The 15,687-nt window shown below is 41.8% G+C and overlaps 1 protein-coding gene and 1 long non-coding RNA gene across 20 annotated transcripts in view; one reads left to right on the top strand and one right to left on the bottom strand.

The window, feature by feature from the left end:
• foxp1b (forkhead box P1b) overlaps positions 1 to 15,687 on the top strand; it is a 164,954-nt gene that overhangs the window by 90,324 nt on the left and 58,943 nt on the right. The gene's annotated exons all lie outside the window — the stretch shown is intronic.
• LOC310722429 overlaps positions 1 to 15,687 on the bottom strand; it is a 36,499-nt gene that overhangs the window by 3,398 nt on the left and 17,414 nt on the right. The window lies entirely within an intron of this gene.

Below are 15,687 nucleotides of genomic sequence, written 5' to 3'. Positions count from 1 at the left end.
ATAGCGCTCCACAAACTTAGTATATATATATATATCGTTGTAGAAATAATTCCACAGGACATAATGTTGTTTCCAAACCTGTATATGCTTGCAGTATTCATGAAAAAAATGAAAGGAATGGGTGATAAATCTCTGTATAAATGTTTCCATGAGGTTACGAAAACATTTCAGGCATTCTACAAACATTCCACACCTTATTTAATATAGATGAATTTATTAATAAATGAATAATTTAATTGATTGTTTTGACTTTTCTCATAAATAGTTGTTGTTGGGTGTGTGACAGCACGGCTTGAGCACGGTTATTAGTAAGTGGTTATACACGACTAGTGGTGGGAAATGCTTGAGTGATTCGAGTCATTGTTCTTTGTATTTTCTTTGTTTATTGAATCGAATGTTTGGACTAGCAATAGAATGGATATGTGCAGAACTAAAAAACAGATAGATAGATAGATAGATAGATAGATAGATAGATAGATAGATAGATAGATAGATAGATGGATGGATGGATGGATGGATGGATGGATGGATGGATGGATGGATGGATGGATGGATGGATGGATGGATGGATGGATGGATGGAGGGACAGACTGAGGGACAGACAGAGAGAGAGAGAGAGAGAGAGAGAGAGAGAGAGAGAGAGAGAGAGAAAGTCCATTAATATTTTCCTTCATGTACACTATATGGACACCTGACCTTTAGATCCACATGTGCTTTTTGAACATTCAAGATGTTTTGCTATATTTTGGAAAGTGCTCGTGGAGATTTGTGTTCATTCTGCCACAAGGGCGTTAATAAAGTCAGGTACTAATGAAGGATAAGGAGGCCTGGGGCTCCAGGGAAGAACCGCATATGGCAGGTGTCCCAATACATTTGTCCCCATATAATACAACAAAAATATAACACAAGGGCTACAGACACACAAACAAGTAACTTACAGTTCCAGGAAAACAAGGAATTATGTGGAAATGTGAATTTTGACCCAAATCTACATAACCATTGTATCTACAGGCCGTAGCGTAATCTTCAAACTTGCACCGCTGTTCCTGTGTGTGTTCCAGCGGCTGTGACATGGCCTCTATTCGGAAGAGAAATGGCAGCAGCGGCAGTTTGCGTACCATTCGGAGAATGATATTCGACCGTCTATGGTATGATGGCGGCCCATAAATATGGCTGATGGTCCCTCGCCTCTCTATGAATGACGGCTGCCATAAATAGTTTCCCCTCTGTTCCCCTCTAATAAATTTCCCCCTCCACCCTCTATTTCTTCTTGAGAGAAGGAAAATGTGATGTATTATTTAGTTGGTCAATAAAAAAACAAATGTTTTGAAGGCTGTGAGAATGAGCAGCGCAGGGAGGTGTGTAGCGCCACGCTCGCGGCGTTACTGCCCTGTTGTTATTTGCTTGTTTACAGTCGCTGACATGATGTAATGGGAAAGGGCCGCGAGAGTGCAAGGCAGCAAATGGCACAGAAAATAAGCCAGTGCCTTTATGGGCACGTCTGTCTCTTTCTCCATTTCTTTTTACTCGCTTGTTGTTTCCCAAGAAGTAGGGAATATGTCCTGGGTGTACCTGACCTCTGCAAAATAAAGCATCATGAGTTTCCTGAAGGCGCCGAGGGAGAAGAAGAGATGTGTCTGTGAATGGAATTCAAAATCGAAATCTAGCAATGTTTCAGTTTAATCATGTACAGAAAAAAGACACACGAACATACATAGAGCAAAAAATGTACGAGGCCACAAACATGATGTCTGATTTCACTGATTATTTCGTCCTGAATGGCTCTCTAGTCATTAACCACACTACAAGATTTGCACACAACTAACCACACACTCTCACGTTATGACGCCAAATCATTAACCGTAACCAATAGCCCTGTTTCTGGGAAACCCGAGAACGTCTTCTTCACTCGAAAACACTTCACACTGATCAAAATAAACAGTGGAGGACTCCCTTCTTTAGCTGGCAGTCTTTATCAGTCTTTCACGTCAAGATGAAGATGCACGATAACTACTTTCTCTGTCACTACCGGATGTTGCGCCTTAAATATTGAGCCCCAGGACATCATCGGTACTAAGATTAGATTTTTTTTTTTTACACTCTCCATACTAACACAGTATCGATATCATAGTATCGCTCAGGCTTAGGTCTCAGCCCACACTTCCTTTACTAATCTGCACAGACGCTGTAGATGAGGTGAAATCCTGAAAGCGTGGTACTCCATCTCCCACAATCCTCAGCCAGCACTTTTCTTGTGTTCAGGCCCGAAGCATGTTTCTCAAGCAAAAAAAGTTCGACACTGCATACTGCGTCCCATGATCACCAGGGCAAAAAGCCAACAAAATAAATAAATGCAAGCGCTGTAGCTTTATGAATATTTACACTGCATATGGGTACATGTTTTTTTGCCAGGCTTGGGAGCAGCTGTTGCATATGAGTATGTGTGTGTTCCTTTGTGCGTGCTATGCTTCCTGTCTTGTATTTTTTTTTTTTTTTAAGATATCTGTCGACGTAAGTTAGTAAGCATGTGTGCTGTAAGTGAGACAGTGAGAGTGATGTAGATAGGGGCAGGGAGGCGTGTTGGTAATTTCCCTAATCGAGAGAATTTCTTTAATATCGCAAGCGTTTTGGGTCTAGAGGTGACTATCGCTCATCTTCCCACATCACAGTCGTTGCTGCGCGATCAGCACCGTTTTTATCTACGCGCCGTATGGCAGGCCGACGTCACAAAGGGCCGCAGAAGTAAATAATCTATTAATTGTGATATTAACGTGATTGTTTTTCTGCAGCTGCGCGCCCCGCGGAGGGCGTGACACGATTGAAGCAGCCATTTCCTATGTACGAGCGCGGGAGCATATTCGAGCGTATGATTAATTTTTCAATTTCTCTCTGCGGATATCTAATAATTGCTCTCATAGATAGCCACGGGCCCCTATTAAACATTAAAATATATATATATTAAAAAAAAGAAGAAAGTTGGAATCAGAAAGATGGTATTTTTGATTGAATAATGTAAAATATCTGTAGGGCAACTGAAAAAAACTAAACAAAAAGGCGTCAACTAGTCAAGGTTTGTTCTCTAACGCGACCATAAACAATGAGCAAGTCGCTGTCTGTGAAAGCAACGGCATATTTATCCTCTTTCAATGACTAAATGCGAATAATGAGCTTGTAAAAAATGGTGTATTGAGCAGAAATGTCCGCTCAAATACATTTGTAATAATGCACACGCCAGATCAGTGAATTTGCCTGCCCTGTGGTTGTGTCTTCTCACGAGCCCTTTTAGTTCTTTTTTAAGAACATGTTTATTGGGTTTTCGGGCCATTCAGAAGGGTTTTGATTTTATAAATTAGGACATCAGAACTGCGTACAGTTTTGCGGTTCACATTCATCTTTTTTTTTTTTTTTTTTTGTTCAGAATCAGGCGATTTCAGGCGGACATGCGGTCACCTGCCTTTTAAAATCAATATAAAGACTCAAAAAAACAATGATTTTAGTGCATTGTGGTATCTGTCAAGTGTCTCTTCTTTTTCTATCTTTCATTTTCATCTCCCCCCCACTCTCTCTCTCTCTCTTTCTCTCCCTTTCTCTTTCTTTCACTCTCCTGTCTTTGTTCACTTTGCTCTCTTCCATCTAATATGATCTTCATCTCGGATTGCAGCAGTACAAGGAATCGGAGCTTGTTGATCCAATTTGGGTCAGGTAACTCCGGGCGATGGCTGCGCTGGAGCACGTGAGCCATGCCTGGAATGGCGAAGCCGCACGCTCGCAGCCGCGCAGGGATTGATTGATTCCGCCTGTTAAAGAACAAGATAAAGCACGCCGGTAAACAGCACCGCGTGCAACTCTTCTCTGATCAGTCACCCAGCAGCACCCCGGGACCCTGCCACACAGCGGGGCACGATCCCACTTTAGAGCGAGCGATCGGAACAGGGAAATGAAGCGTTTTTCATGTGTATAATGAGAAGAATGTGCTGACTCACATCGCACTAGTTCACCTCCTCACTACAGATGGACCTCCACGAGGCACCCGCGGTCTGTTTCAATGCAAAATAACACGCTACAGTTGACCACAGTTAACTGAATGGTTCTTTGGGCCAAGCCTAGTACTTTCATTTCAAGCTATCGTGGCACCACGTACTACACACTGGACCCCAGATTTAAAACAGTTACAGCGGGATAAGGCTAATTCAGTTTCAGCACAGTTTAATGTGATCACACCTTTTTTTTTTTTTTTTTTTATCATTTTATCTATCTATCTGTCTGGCTGGCTGGCTGTCTGGCTGTCTGTCTGGCTGGCTGGCTGGCTGGCTGGCTGGCTGGCTGGCTGGCTGTGTATCTACAATTAGATGTGCTTTTAAATATAATAATAAATAATAGTAAAATACCGACACCTCATCATAGACAAGACTGTGATATGCTTTGGGCAACTAATGGATAGTCTGTGGTTCTAATGAAGAAGTGCCTATAGTGTTGGTCCTGATTCACACAGAGATAGAGAGAGAGAGAGAAAGAGAGAGAGAGAGAGAGAGAGAGGGAGAGAGAGAGAGAGAGAGAGAGAGAGAGAGAGAGAGAGAGAGAGAGAGAGAGAGGCTGGAATTGAGAACAAAGCCAGAGAGAGGATTAGTAGGCAGCTCTACAAGTCAGACTTGTGGATGAATTAGAGGCGCAGGTGGAAAACCAGTTGCACTTTATTGGCATTATTTGCTTTCTGGTTTGGTCTACACAAGCATTTCTAAAAGCGCTGGCTCGGTATTCTGCATGTGCAGAGAAACAAGCGTTACGGCCTGCGCTAGACGTATCTATACACACATTTATATTTTAGGCCAAACTATTCATCAGTCGAATAACAGCATGAACGTGTGGAGCTGCCCTCATCCTAGTTACAATTCACATCCCAGTAGCACTACCTTAGTCTTCCACAGCAGGCCTCCAGCTATCCCACAATCCCCCGCTGCTGTTTTTCCTGACCGTGATGCCAGGTGGAGTACACAGAGACCCTGTACTACCTTCAAATGATCAGAGGGAAAAAAAATGAGAAAACTACAGAGAAAAGGGGAAAACTTGAGAGAGGTTTTAAACACAGACATGCTTTTCTAGTTTTTTTGTTTTTTTTCCCCTGTGTCTGTTTTCGGAGTTCGAAACACATACACACGCTCGACCTCACGCACACACCAGCCCATATTTCAAACAGATGTTAAAGTGGGGGAGCTTCATGAGAGCCCACAATCAAAATAATTATCCTCCGAGCCCACTATTTATAAAGTGTTTATGTGATCCTTAGCATCGGGTCTCACTGAAGTAGCTGTTGTGTGTTAAACACTCTAACTCGCTCGTTAATCTCTAAACACCTCGATGGCTCGCAGTCATTTATCATCAGCGAGGGTTGGGGGGGGGGGGGGGGACACAATCGGCTGCTTGTTTCCATTCGAGCGAAGAATCCGCACGCTCTTTCCTTACCCATGTAGATAAGTGTTCTTTAACGTAATTGAGCCTCTGGAAAACCACGACTCTGGCTGTGGTCACCGCTGGGTTTCTCACTGAGGTTAGACTCGGGTTGCACAGCGGCAGCGCACACGCACGAGATGTTCCCTTCATGGTTTACAAACAAGACGTACAAAGAAACTTCAAATTACTTCAGAGAAATATGCAAATCGATGTTTCTGCAGTACTGACAGAACAACAAACATTTTCGAACATTTGGCTTTTATTTTATAAATATTTTGAAGAGGTTAGGACTGACGCTGCACCAATAAAAAAATACTTACCTTATGTACCAGCGCTAGCTTGTGGAGACATGAGATGGGAGGCTAATATCGAAATGATGAAACTATTCCGGTTGCATTTCACTCACAAGGCGTCATTTAATGCATTATAGCAACAATATGGGGCGCATTATCACACACACACACACACACACACACACACACACACACACACACCACACACACACACACACACACATTTATAGACCGATAGGCAGCTGCATTCACAAGTTTCTTTTATGCTTTTAAGTCACATGTTGCATCCTAACATATATATATATACAATCATAAAAGACACACCATTTTTGTTCAGACCTCGAAACACTAAACTGTCATCTGAATTTTTGGTGCAATTTGCATTTTGATTGGACCACATGTTTGAGTTATCTTCTCCACAATTTTTCAATCTTTTTCCGGTTGAAAAGGACGATCAATTAAATGACCCACCTCGTAATTCACACGCGTCTAAAAAATATATCACCCTAGACAGCGTATTACTTTTTTGTAATCACTTTACACGACTGTACGTAATTGTGTCGCGTAAAGCTCCAGTCTGAGATAGAAAGAATTCAGCCCACATCGCTTCTTCATACCGTTCTGTGTACTTGTATTACAACTGTGCTGTTCTTCTTGGTTTATTAACAATGTACTATAAAGATGAACATCATTTTGTAAAGTTTTTTTTATTTCTTTATTTATTTTTACTATTAGTAATACAAAGTATTGGGAAAAAAGTATTGGGACACACAAGGAATTTGGTTCCAGCTGTTGGTTGACTCTTAAAAGTATAGACATAAATAACAACACTGTACATTCAGTTTAGACTATACAAGACAAACACAAAGGCAATAAACAAAAAAAAATGTACAGGATTCTGTTTACTTCTGTTATTTTCTGTTATCCAATTCGTTCCTATTATATGTAGAACAATGAAAGTCTTACATTTCTGGCAAGATTTAGCAGAGCAGTTCGACCAATCACAATTCAGGCCCCCAGCAAAACCGTTTATTTCTTTTTTTTTTTCATGGTGTTCTATTCTTTACCAAATTCGCTTCTCCATACTACAACAGTGAATAAAGAGGTAGTCTTCAGTGCAAAATGGAAATAATTTACTATCGAACAGTATGCAATAAGAAATGTAATTACTGTGTCCATAGTGTTAATGTGCACACTCTGTATGGATGGGAGATATTTCATTTAGGTCAGTTCGCGCCTCTCTCTCTCTCTCTCTCTCTCTCTCTCTCTCTCTCTCTCTCTCTCTCTCTCTCTCTCTCTCTCTCTCTCTCTCTCTCTCTCTCTCTCTCTCTCTCTCTCTGTTTGTTCCACTGGGATATAGGGACAGCGGCATGGTCCCAAATGAACAGAGCAGTAAATGAGGAAAAGAAAAATAGGTAATTATGTTAATCTCACAAATGAATGAGACGCTGACCTCTCCTATTAATTGATTTTATGGCGGCGAATCATATTTATCTCTCCTTTGATATATATTTTCCATTAACATTTCTGATGTAATTAATTGGTTTTATTTTTAAGGAAATTACCCCTAGATGCCGCGGAGCGTTATTAAAAAGGAGAATGTCACGTTTCTGCTGTGTTAACTAGACAGAGATTGGCTCGGCGTGCTTTGGTTGCGCTACGCTCGCCCGCACAAAAACGTCCTTAAAGCTCACACGGCCCCTATTCTTTTAACCTTAATCACTGCGTCATCCTTGCACAGACACCACTCATTGTGTGTGTATGTGTGTGTGTGTGTGTGTGTGTGTGTGCGCAAACGCCCTTTCCTGTTTCTCATTTTTACCCTTAATCAGCAAAAAAAAAAAAAAAAAAACCCGTCGACTGCGTTGCTTCATTTTAGGCGGGTGATTATTGGTAATAAATACTTTTTTTTCTCCACACACTTATTACTGAGGCCGTTTTCTTGGCCAGTTAATGAGAGTAATTTGATTTGCTTGAGAGATTACAGTTCCCCCAGAATTAATGCAGCAACGGCCCTGGCCGGATTTAAAGAGATCTCTCCAATTCTTTCACAGGTCGTATGCTCCTGGATGCTTTTTTTTTTTCCTTTCCTTTTTTTTTTTTTTTTTTCTCTCCCAGCAGCTAATGGAGGTGAACAGCAGTCTGTCATTTTGCCTTCTCTCCGCTTCATAGATGCTGTGCCCTTGCTTTCTGCTGCGCTTGTTGTTCGGAGCAATGCTATTTCCGGCTGCCTCCTCACTTTATGTTTGTCTCATTCACTGTGGCTCTTTTTCTGGTCTAGAGAGAAGGGCAATGAGAGGGTAAATGGTGTGTGAGTGTAAATGTGTGAGTGAGAGAACGACGGCTAAAGAAGGACAGGAGAGTTTTGCGAGCAAGAAAGCGCGCGTTTGCGTCGACGGACTGCACTGCCGTTACACGCACTACCTGCATAATGCGATCACATATGACACGCGGCATTAAAGTCAACACGTGACATGGTCGCTTCGCGTTTTTCCGCTAAGAACACCGAGTTCTCGGCAATGGACACATTTATCATTAACTGCGCAAAAGCAAGCTAACGGCGCCTCCATAATTCGCCACACCGCCCGAGAGTGTTTAATATTTTCATCACGCCTTCCTTCAGGCCCATAAGCTTTGCGACGTAATTTCGGCTTGACGTTTATTGAGGCCTACAGCTCCAGAGGAGGCACCGTCGACCATCACGCCGCAGATTGGAGGTGTCTGATCCCACCAGCAAGCCCTCCTCATTCTGCACACTGATTATCTTGGCAGAGAACCACTTTTCCCCTGGACAGAACTACAAATCCAGAGGGTTTTGTCCGATAAGGGGATGCTGTTTATACCAGGTGGTTCTGTGGAGAGCAATATTTGTTTCTTTTTGCTCCTTTTTCGATTCGCAGTGAAAGGAAAGGGAAACTTCTGTTCATCGTCTGGTTAGATACTAGTCTGGTTTAAGACAAAAGCAATCTTCCCTCTCTCTATCTCCCTCTCACTCACTCTTTTTCTTTGTGTGTGCGTGTGTGCATGTGTGTACAGGATCACATTACCCAGGTTGGAATGACTTGAGCAGAAGTTGTTATTCCCATGGAGCAGCCCCTCTCTCTGCAACTCAATCCCAAACCGTAGCCAATCGCTCCGGCCGCGACATATCGAGATCTTCTCTATATTCTCTCACAACTGATGTCTAATGTCATAGGGATCCCAGCAGAATGACTGTTCCTCTTCCAAACACAACACACACATACAATGTGTTTGAGCAAGGTGGATGATGAATGCGAGCGGATTGGTCCATGAAACATACTTTGAAGATTAGGTCGAAGATGAATTGATAGGATATGTGTGAGAGCGTTTGTCGGCATGTGTGTGTGTGTGAGAGTCGAGGTTTCTGCGTAACAGGTGGTGTTTCAAGAAGAGTGATCATCTTCATTCTGTTTTAGTCAACAGTTAACGCCAGACTGGCATGTAAGCTGAATGCTTAGTACTCGTTTTCAGTTTTCAGTACTCTGTCAAACAGTGGAGCAAGCGGACAATAGCCCGGATGAGCAGATTTTGTCGTCAGGTTTGGTGTTTATAGTTACCCAGAAAACCAGCATAACCAGCATCTTGTTGGAGCTATTAGATAGAATTGCATCTGATTTATAATTCATTTGGAATTTGGAACATTTTGGAATGTTATAGCTTTTTTTTTTTTTTTTTTTTTTTTTTGTTGTTTGTGTTGTGCGCCCTTCTATAGGTCAGGGGCACTGTTATATGGGGCAAGGCGTGGCTGTGGAGGCCGGTGTTTGCGCATAACATTCATCGACCGCAACACACAAGACTCCTGAAGACACGCTTATTGTTTGTTTTCTTTCCTCTTTTTTTTATTTTACGCGTCAACGCCGCAACACCGATAACCTCAGTAGCGGTGAACAAACCCCAGTACACCCCCAATTCATGCTGACATTAGCAAAATTCCTATACTGTTGGGACGCTATGACGCCCAAATGACTGACAATCCTTTCTAAATCCGGAACACACAAGTATGTGAAAGCAATGACGAAATAAATCGCTCACATTAGCTTTTACAACATGCTATTCCTTTCAGACTTACATATTATTCTTTACATGCAGCGCGAGGGCTGAGTTCTCCAACTCATAACGGAAACATTCGCCAGTGACTTGTTGACTTTACGTTGATGGCGCAACCACAATGTGGCTTCACAGTCATCTTTTTTTCAAGAAGTTATATATTTGTGCTTGTTTGCTTTAGGCTGTATTACTGGGTTTAACTAGATTGTTAATCCAATATTACATTACCGCAATTGAACCTGGTGTGTTAGTTTGAATTTATTTTTTTTTATATTCATTCATGGGACTGGGCACCACCCGAGTGTATTTACTTGCCCAGTGGGCAAGCAAACGAGTTTCTCATTTGTCCAAGCCATATGCGGTAAAAGTTTGCTTGTGTCTCATTGTTACTGCACCGAGCATTACTCCAAAGAAAGAATGTGCCATGTTTACAAAAGCTTCCCACAACTTGCAGCTTTGTGAGTATTGACTAAGGGCCGAGACATGACTCCATGCCGAAAAAAAAAAAAAAAAAAAAAGGTTTTACACCTAATGATCCTTTCGCATTACTCTTTCCTTTATGTTTGGTTAACGGGGGGAAAAAAAGGCATTATGTTCTCACCAAAAAAATCTGATGCAACTCCTCAGACAAAATCGCAATCCCAATAAAAGGCTTTTTTTTTTTTCTCTCTTTTCTATCCTGAGCTTCATCTGAATACTCGGCACAGTTGGCAAACCTGCGCCGTTTAAACTAGTCAACGGAAATTGGCACAATGCATAATGGTGAGGATTCCCAGGCAGCACAAGTTCGGAAGGAAAAAGTAAGGGCAGCGAAATGTGTGTGCGTGCGCGTGTAGAGAACACAGAGCATCGGGTGTAAGCATTGATCATCCGCTCACATTGTTCCCAGCTTCATTTCTTTGTTCTTCCTTTTAACGCGATTTGCCCCGTTCTCTCTTTACTGTCACTCTTTCCACACCTTCCCCTGCTGTTCCTCTAACCGTGTTTGGCTTTCGTATGTCGGCGTCTCCATAAATAGCTATCACTGTACAAAATCGTCGCACTAGTTAAGGAACGTTCCAAAGCAGGTGTCGCCTCGTCATCGATATGAAATCAAGATCAGTCCAACAAGAAAAAGCCTCGCTCAACACTTTGGCTCGCCACGTGCCCGCATCCTCTTAATCCTCCTTTCTTTTTTTTTTTTTTTTCTTCCCTGGAGCTAATGCATCCTTTCTTATGAGTCATTTACTTCTTTAATTACAGTCAGCAGCAGATGCACAATGGAGTATTAATGCGAATGGATTTTACGGACGATTCATCAGGCCGTGCCTCTGAAAGGCAAGAGGCGTAATTGACGTGGAAGAACGGGCCGGGGCGAACGAGGCAATACGCCACTGACGGTACGCTGTGAGGCTGTTTATTCCTTAACAGCCCAGTAAAGGATTAATAAACGTCATCCCGATTCAATAATGCCTCCGGCAGACAAGACGTAGGTGCACGAGCAAAACAGCTCGGCTCATTTATCTAAAGACTAGAGTAAGTTACAGGATGCGCCGGCATGCAGGCATGTGTGTGTGTCTGCCGGTAAACGCTGCGACATGCCTTCGCGAGCAACTTTGTGTACGTGTGTACTTAAAGGCACATTGTGACATACCGGCCTTGCGAAAAGAAGCTCCAGTTTTTTTTTTGGTTTTTTTTGCCCATCTGTTGTTAGGCAGCAACATGGACCTCAAACCAGCTGCATAGCTGAGCTGACCCTTGACCTCCAGGGGTCAGGTATCCGTACCAGGCACAGAGCAGTACCCTGTTTAATCCTCCTTTACTCTCTGCCAATTACGAACCTATCCACTATCAGCAACTTCACTCCACAGCCTGCACCGTCACACACACAAACACACACTCACTCAACCTTTTACACCACTTTCCTCTCTCTCTCTCTCTCTCTCTCTCTCTCTCTCTCTCTCTCTCTCTCTCTCTCTCTCCATGTCTCTGTCTCAGACCATCATTATCACGTTGGATCTACCTAGGGAAAACCATTTGTCAGTTCTGCATATCGCCTGCTATTTAGGGAAATGTCTGTTTTTAACCGAAGTCAGCTCACAGCTTATGTAATTGCGCGCTGAACTTTATATTGTTTCAACCTAGCGATTCGAAATGTTTGGTGTTGTCATAAATATTAATAGATCAGTTGAAAAGTGCGGCTTAGAGAAGGTGGTGTAATGGTCTGGAGTGGATATAAACCATTGATTTATGTATTCTACATGAATTAGTTTGGAAGTCTAAACAGCGAATGGAGAGCTGTTTTGTGCGATCCCGTAATTCGCGGGGTTTCAGCACGAGCGCCTGTTTTCCATGTGAAGAGGGCTTTTTATAGCATTAATTATATACTTAGAGAAAATCTGACCGGCCCTGTTTTGCATTGCAGATAACAGTTCAATGTGAAAATGAGCAGAAAGGGGGTGGGGAAGTGGGGGGGTTTGGGGGTGTATCTCAATTAATACAAATAGCTATGATGCTCAAGGCTTAGCCACCCTTAGCACAGAAAGAATGTCTGACTAATATGCAGTAAAATTGAAACACCCCTATATATATATATATATATATATATATATATATATATATATATATATATATATATATATATATATATATATATATATATATATATATATATATATACACACACACATACATGTTTAAATCTCATTTAACAACTGCTTACACAAGGTCTTTATCAAAGTGAAGCACTGATATGTGTAGATCCATCTAGCGAGCAAATACAGTAAATAGAATAATATTTGGTATGTGTTCTAGTTCGAAGATGGCAGAGTTTAATGATTACAGTGGGCATACAAAAGAGGAAGAATCGAGCGAAGTAAGAAACTGAGCATTCTGGGCCTGTGCTCATTTGGGGAAAGTACTGAATGAAGTAATGGCGTTATGTGTTACCACACATCCTACCACTTTTTATTTAAAATTTTTTATTATCTATTACCATATATCGCTAACCTTTTTTTAAGCTGTATTTATTAATTAGTGAGGCATAATGCGTTTTCATTGGGGCTGTCAATCGATTCAAATATTTAATCGCACGATAGTCGTTTGTAAACTCGTGAGTATTTGCACATTCGTATCCGTTCTAAATGTACCTTAAATGAATACTTTTCAAGTTTTTAATGCTCTAGTCAACATGGGCATGGACAAATATGGATGCTTTATGCAAATGTATGTTTATTATTAGTTAAACCAAACTCAACATAGAGCATAACATAAAGTTCTTGTAAATGTTTTAAAGTAAGTAAGTTTTTTTTAATTATGTAAATCATCAGGACACCAAATGGAATTTTTGCTATGTTTCCACACGGACGGTTTTAATCGCCGGATTGGTGCTTGATTCGAGACTTGGCGCAAATTAAAAATTCTGCTTTCGGTGGAGTGTGTTTATTTATTTTTAGGTCTGAGTAAAGAAAGGACCCCTCTTTTATATTGATTTATTAATATTTTAAACGAAAATGGTCAAACAGAAATGCGTCAATTGCGCGTTGATAAAATTCGAATTTGCTTTAACGCGTCATTAACAGAGAAACACGAAAGCACAAAGTCCTCTGACACGAATGCACATGCATATCAATCATTCTACTTTTTTCTTTGCTAAATAACACTATGGGGTTTCATTGTTTTCTTTTTAGCCTTCAATCATGTGGGGCGTCCGCCATCCCTGACCCCGCGTATGAGTGGGTACTATGACAACCAGATGTACAGTATGCGTTAGGTATTAGAAGGTGATAGTGATTTCAATCCTGCAATGTTATTTTGACTCTTCTGCTATTTCTATTTCTCCACACAGGGTTCCATGTCAGAGTAACATAATTAGATAGAAATCTATGGGTCATGTTGCCAATGTGTAGAATAGCAAAACAGGAAAGCAATACAGCCTAGAGATGTATTCTTGTGCTTTAACACACACCAGGTTGTGAAGCGATCAACTGGTGGGTTGCTCAACTAGTTAGAATTGATTAGATAGTTAGAGTAGAACGCTCGACCCTCATGACTCAAACATTCAACCCGGCAATCATGCAACGTACAACACACATCTCCAGTTGTAATTGTGCAGGATGCTAACAGGTTGCTGGGAGCACGGTTTCCTCAAACTGTTAGCTGTGTTTTCTCCACACAGGGTCCGAGAGCCTTGTGCACGCTTAGCACCAAGTAAACAATTTCTGTGCCCCGACATGGCCACAGGGATCCGGTTTCACGTGTGTTGCACACTCTCTCTGTAATTAGGCCCTCAATTAGCTTGGATCCATTTCACATTCAAGGTCTTTGCTGCCACTGAGAGAAGCAGACGGTGAATAGAAGCAGAGATAAAAGACTCCATGGTTTAAAATACTACCATTTTTGGTTAGTGTGTTCATCCATTGGATGGGTGTTTTATACCTATCCTAACCTAGGCTATTCAGCATAACTGGAATTTTACTGTCCATAGGAACAGTACGTGAGAGACGTACAGACTAAGTGATTGAGACCCCCCAACACCACCACCATCACTATTTGCCCATGAGAGTTGGTGGAGCAGGGCTTAAACAGCAGGGAAGCCTAAAACCTGTAAATAATCCACCGAGCACATGTAAAGACATCTAGCATTCGGCTCTCTCGCAGCGTTATCACCGGAAAACTGCCCTTGGACACAAGTCGCTAAAGCTCCTGCGCCTATTCTCACTAATACCACGTGAAAAGCTGACAGCGATAAAGCCAAAGCCATGTGCATCAGGGCAAAGCGGTTAACACAGAAGAGTGAATAGTGTGTGCGATGGGAGGCGAAGAGAAGAAAATATAAAAGAGAGGGTGTGAATGACAAGAATAGCGAATTGTGATGTCTTTGTTAGTGACAAGACTAGGTTTTGTCAGGTCCTTGAGGCTGTTTATATAATCAGCAGTACCTGGAGGGATCAGGACGTGTGTGTGTATGTGTGAGATGGAGAGAGAGAGAGAGAGGCCCTGGTCTCATAATACCCGAACCAGGAATTTTAACGAAGCGTTCTAAAGATGTAATTCAAATGAACTGTTCACATGCTGCGCATCATAAGAACCACACATATTTGGGTTTTTTTTGTTTGTTTGTTTTTTTAGATGCTTTTTTTAAACCATTTTCATAAGTCTTCGAAATGTATTTGCGCGGTTAGATTAATAGCAAGAATCGCTGTATGTGCAACGCAGTCATCTGTTAGTTTTATTGACCTTTGAGGCTATTTATTGTCTGATCAGTTCCTCTGATTATGTCTCTCTCTTTCTTTCTCTCTCTCTCTCTCTCTCTCTCTCTCTCTCTCTCTCTCTCTCTCTCTCTCTCTCTCTCTTTCTCTTTCTCTCTCTCTCTCTCCCTCTCCCTCTCCCTCTCCCTCTCTCCAGAAAACACACAGTTCTCCTCACTTTAAACATGCCTTTAGATGCTGCAGCCTGTCATCACTTGGCAGTTTGTCATGCTAACGTTTGGAACCGCTCTTAGCTTAGTGCGTCTATCAAACCCACTGCTACCTTTGAAAGCTGGATCAAACGAGCGTGACTTGTAGGCAAAAAGAGTGCACGAATGTGCGTATGGGTGTGTTGGATCGCGGAATGGTTAGTGTTACATTAGCACAGTGAACAGGAGTGGGGGGGTGCCAGTTTGTTAAGCAACAAATCCTTGCTCAGCCCATATTCAGCCCAGATATCAGAAGTTGCTTCATTTTGCAATTATTGCCACAACAGATAAAAAATCTCAGAGCACATAGCATTTAACTCAATAACCATGTAGTGCAACTGTATAGACATGGATCTGTCTGGGTCCTACATTTTCTGGGTCCTAATGATCATGGGTATGATGCTCATCAAAAAAAAGCCACTATTCTGCAGCACACTGGTT

The sequence above is a fragment of the Silurus aristotelis genome, assembly GCF_946808225.1.
Source record: "Silurus aristotelis genome assembly, chromosome: 2".
Lineage (NCBI taxonomy): Eukaryota > Metazoa > Chordata > Actinopteri > Siluriformes > Siluridae > Silurus > Silurus aristotelis.
The sequence above is the reverse complement of the archived record's forward strand: the minus strand, read 5'-3'. Positions and strand labels throughout refer to the sequence as shown.